Genomic DNA, 5,217 nt, shown 5'->3' on the forward strand with positions numbered 1-5,217 from the left:
TTGACAGTTGGATCAACTGCGTTTTTAGAGAAGTCATCAAACAAGTTGATAACCTTGGCAATCTAAGTATGTACCTATGTTGATCATTTCCTGCGGCATGAGATGCATGACTCTTATTATGGTAATTACGTTAACCGCTTTGCTAGTTAATACTGTTATGAGAGATCTTGCTTAGTGTGCGTCTGCTGTAATTTTTTGATCTTTTGAAATTTAATCTAGTTATCTTAAAATAAATATATTTTTTTGGTAAGATCATGTATTGTTTATTGTTTGAAATTTGAATTTATACCTAGAAATTGGGATTTATTCATTTCTTTTTGGTGAGTTTCCACGTGCACATTGTAGTTTATTTTCTTTCAAGTTTGGATTTATTTCTTTGAATTGGAAAAGAATAAAGTGAAAAGAATATGGAATACAAGACCAAAATTTGGATTTCTTTTGGAATAGGGAAATCCAATTTATCCCAATTTTTAGAACATTGTTTGTGGAAGATTTCAATTTCTACTAAAAGAAATGATGTTTGTTTCTGGTTCTCCATACAAGTGGAGTAAATTTCCTGGGTTCAAATTATGAAGTGTTCTATTTCTGAGAAGACTGTTTATGCTATATTTACTTGTAGCACGTACGCAGTGATGTCGTGGGGATGAACATGGTTTCCAAATTAAGGGAAAGATTGTTTATGCTAGATTCTTGGTTCCTTCAACCTGACTTCCTTGACATGGATGCTATTGGCATCTCTGGTAATGCCTTTTTCACCTTACTTGGTGCCCCTTATTGTTTGTTAATTAGCAAACTTGGATTGATACCATAGATATATTTGATGTTGATAAATAAATTTGCATACTCTGTAGATCTTTTTTATGTTTCCCTTTTTTCACATGAAAGTGGCTCTCCAATACTGTAATTTTATATTCTTATTTATTTTGGTGACGACATTTTCTTTTTAAAAATATTTTATTGTCGATAGCTTTTCAATTATTTTTATTTGAATGAATGACTTGTGTCATGCAAGGTTGTTATTCTACTTGTGCAAGTAGAAATAGGTTGGATTCTTATTTGAGCTTGAATTTTTTGCTTTCTTTATCATGTAGTGTTGTGTTGCCCCAAAATAAAATACTATCTACAGTATATTAAGAGCATCTTTAGTCTAAGATTCCAGCTTGCGATCTTAAATCACGACGGATTGTACAGGATCACGTACAATTAAATATTTCTATCATTTTTTCCTTTAGAACAACTTTAGTTCTAAATCTTGATCAATGAGAGTCTTTAGTGTCTAAGATCCTAATTTGGGATTTGTCACTAAAGTTGTTCTTAGTGGTAGATTCATTTTTGGATCTTAAATAATTTTTAATAAGTCCTATATGGACTTATTTTTAAGTATTTATTAAATTAATTATGATTAAGTAATTAAATATTCACTCCGTTTTTTTTTTCTCCTCCCTCTCTCCTCATCTCATATGGTGCTTCTTCTTTCTTTTTTTGTTAGCATTAAAACATGAATTTAAAAAAATTTGAAAAAGGGGATATTTATTGTGTCATGATTTCACTTGCACATTCATTGTTAATCACTAACACTTGTCTCCTTAAATTTGCATAAGTTTGTCCTCTCTTGGTTACATATTCTAGATGCATCGGAGGAAAGATCCAACAAAGAATCTTGTTAATAAGTTGCCAATACCATACCCTTCACCGCTTCCAAATCAAGAGCGAAAAAAAAAATCGATGGCCAAAAATCATTCCCAATTCCACACAAACGAAGTTCCAGTCAATTTTCCAAGTTAGTCTTCACATTCTAGCTTTGTTAGCGTTGCTGGCTTTTTATATTCTGGATTTTCAGTCAATGGAAAACCGTATAGCCTATCATTTCCTTCAAAGGAAGAGCTGGAAATGACTGACTTTAGGTACCAATTGGGATCCTTCCCACCAAATGTTTGAATGAGAGATTTAAATATGAAAAGAAAATGACAAACTTGCAAGTTGCATGGGAATTTCTCCACCCGACGAGTTTTGTGAAAGGTCCAAAGACTCCAGTCGTCTCAAGTTACCTATGGATGATGGGATTTCACTAGACAAAGCAGTTTTTGACAATAAGATACAGAGTTCTTTGAAATCCATATGCTCCTTTGGTATAGGTCCTTCAAAATGGTTGGATGAGAAATCAATAGATGTGAAGATTGTAAAATTTTTAACCAACTCCATCTGTAAGCCTTTGTTGATAACTGTCATTCTGTCTTGATAATATACATTACCCATTTGTGCATGAAACCCCTTCTCTATAAACTTTGATTCAGTTTCTTGTTCACCATGCTTTATATATCTTTCCCAGTTTGTGAAATATTTTCCTGGTAGTTTACCGCTAAAATTGTTAAAAGTGATGTCCACAGTTTGAAGTGTTTCCCTTATTGGTTTTCAAACATCTTAGGGAGCCTTGAAATTTGTTTTTCCACAAAACCAGGATACGAAGTGTGGATATTTTCTTCAAAAAGCATGGAAAGCCACCAATAATTTGATTTAATCCAAGGTCCAATACCTTTAACTTCAAGCAACACGAAAGAGAATTTGGAATTGGCCCATCTAATAGATTTCCATGAAGATTTAAAATCCATAAACTACACGAAGCTGGTATTGCATCAGGAATATGGCCTGTGAGATTGTTGTTCTTCAAGTTTAATACTTTAAGTGTGTCACTCATCCTCATTAAACATGAGATTATTGTTCCATAAATGTTATTCAAGGAAAGATCAAACACTTGGAGAGATGAAGCAATGTAGATGGAATTGGGGATGCTGCCATCCAAAGTATTGTTTGAAAGAGAGAAAAGATGTCAGACACAGGTAATTACCAATATCTTGTGTGATAAAAGAGCTAACTTTGTTGCTTGAGAAATCCAAATAATTTTCTTGTTCAGGAAAAATAGGTAATTGCTCTTGAAGTTTATTGTCATGGAGGTCAAGGGTTAATAAATTGAAAGAAATATTATGCGAAATCAATGAACGGATTGTGGGAATTATTAAGGGCTTGAAGATTATGTAGTAGCCAAATCCAATTGGGCACCGTTCCTTGAACCTTGTTAGCTGAAAGATCTAAAACAACTATTGCATACAAGTTTCTCAAGAAACCAAGCAAGGTTTTCAAGTTGCAGGATGCCAAGTTTAGGTACGAAATGCTGGGAAGGGAAGACGAGCCATGCAGCATTTGTAACATTCACATCAATTTTAAGTTGATGCATGAAAGGTCAAGCTCAGTTAAACTTTTAAGCTCAAGAAGCTTATTCAGCTGTACTGATCCATTAAACTGGTTTGAAGAAAAATGGAGGACAAAAAGTGTACTGAGTTGGAGGATAGATGTTGAAAAAGGCCCAATTTGATCATTGCTACTTAAATCGAGGCTGTACAATCTAGACACATTTCTGATTTTGTCTAGTTGACTAAACTGATTGTGGAAAAGCTGAATTGATCAGCTAGTAAAAAGGAATCTAGGAATCCTCCCAGATAGATTATTGTTACTTATATCAAGGCTCTCTAGTCTAGAGGATGTCAAATTCACCATTCCATCCAATTGACTAAATTCATTTTCTGAAAGTTGAATTGCTTGCAGTGATGGAAGTGTAGAAAGGGATGAAGGAATCCTCCCAGTAAAAAAAAGTTATAACTCACGTCAATTTGGACAGGTTTTGTTAGGTTTGACAGTGAATTGGAAATTGTTCCGCTAAATCCACATTTAGAAAGATTCAATTCAGATAATTTCCTCATGTTACCAATAAAGGATGGAATTTCTCCAGACAAGTTTGTGCTACTTACACTTAAGCTATAGAGAGATCTGCTGGATGGAAATTCAGGCATGAAACCATGGAGATTGTTGTTCCAAGATGTGTCAATAACTGACAATGTTCCAATGTTGAAGATCTTATGTGGAAATGTTCCATTCGACCCACAATTATTAAGACTTAGGATGGTGATATTTTTGAAATGGAAAAATGTTTCTGGCATTGGGGATGATAATATTTGTTCCCATCAAGAACAATGACTGATAGATTCTCAAGTCTTGTCAGGGAAGGATCCAGGGGTCTTGAGAGACCGCACCATGACATGCTCAGTTCTTGCAGGTCACGCAGTGGCATCAGTACAGTGCATCTTTCATCTTCTAGAACTAATATACTCTTAACAACATCTCGTTGGGTTAGTTATAAGGGATTAGTTAGGTTAGTTAGTTTTCTGTTGTAACTACCTTCTGACTACAAGCTTTCCCATACACATGTGTATATATACTTCCGCCATTACTGAATAAAGCTTGAGATGCAGTTTTGATCATCTTAAAACGTTATACTAAGCTTTTCCTTGCATGGAACCATATTCCTTTATTATGGTATCAGAGCTCTTCTAACGGAGAGCTCCACTGCGCACTCATTTCTTCTTCCACCTTTTTCTCAACGTTAATCATTCACCATGAACGAGACGACGTTCAATAACACAAAAAGCTATTTGTATCTTCATCCAAGCGAGAACCCAGCCATTGCCCTTGTTTCTCCAGTCCTAGATTCGACCAATTACCATTCATGGAGTAGATCCATGATTACTGCGTTAAGCGCCAAAAACAAGGTAGAATTTGTAGATGGAAGCGCACCTGAACCACTGAAAATGGATAGAATGTATGGAGCATGGCGCCGGTGCAACAATATGGTGATATCGTGGATAGTTCACTCAGTTGCAACCTCCATAAGGAAAAGTATACTGTGGATGGACAAAGCTGAAGAAATTTGGCGTGACCTGAAATCACGATATTCGCAGGGGGATCTTTTGCGGATTTCTGATCTCCAGCACGAAGCATCAACGATGAAACAAGGCGCGCTCTCAGTCACAGAGTATTTCACTCGACTGCGTGTGATTTGGGATGAAATCGAAAACTTCAGACTCGATCCAGTTTGCTCCTGCAACATTAGATGTTCTTGCTCCGCTTTCACCATCATCGCGCAACAGAAACTTGAAGATCGAGCTATGCAGTTCCTGCGTGGTTTGAATGAGCAATACGCAAATATCCGATCTCACGTGCTCCTCATGGATCCCATACCCGCCATATCAAAAATATTCTCATATGTGGCGCAACAAGAACGACAATTGTTAGGTAATACTGCTCCAAATATCAATTTCGAACCCAAAGATATTTCCATTAACGCTGCAAAAACCGTTTGTGATTTCTGTGGACGCATTGGCCATG

At 35.8% G+C, this 5,217-nt stretch overlaps 1 pseudogene; it reads right to left on the reverse strand.

Annotated features, from left to right (window-relative positions):
* Positions 1 to 1,449: 1,449 nt before the first annotated feature.
* Positions 1,450 to 4,280, reverse strand: LOC114404880 (annotated as a pseudogene).
* Between the last annotated feature and the right edge of the window lie 937 nt (positions 4,281 to 5,217).

This window comes from Glycine soja, chromosome 3 (genome assembly GCF_004193775.1).
Source record: "Glycine soja cultivar W05 chromosome 3, ASM419377v2, whole genome shotgun sequence".
Taxonomy (NCBI): domain Eukaryota; kingdom Viridiplantae; phylum Streptophyta; class Magnoliopsida; order Fabales; family Fabaceae; genus Glycine; species Glycine soja.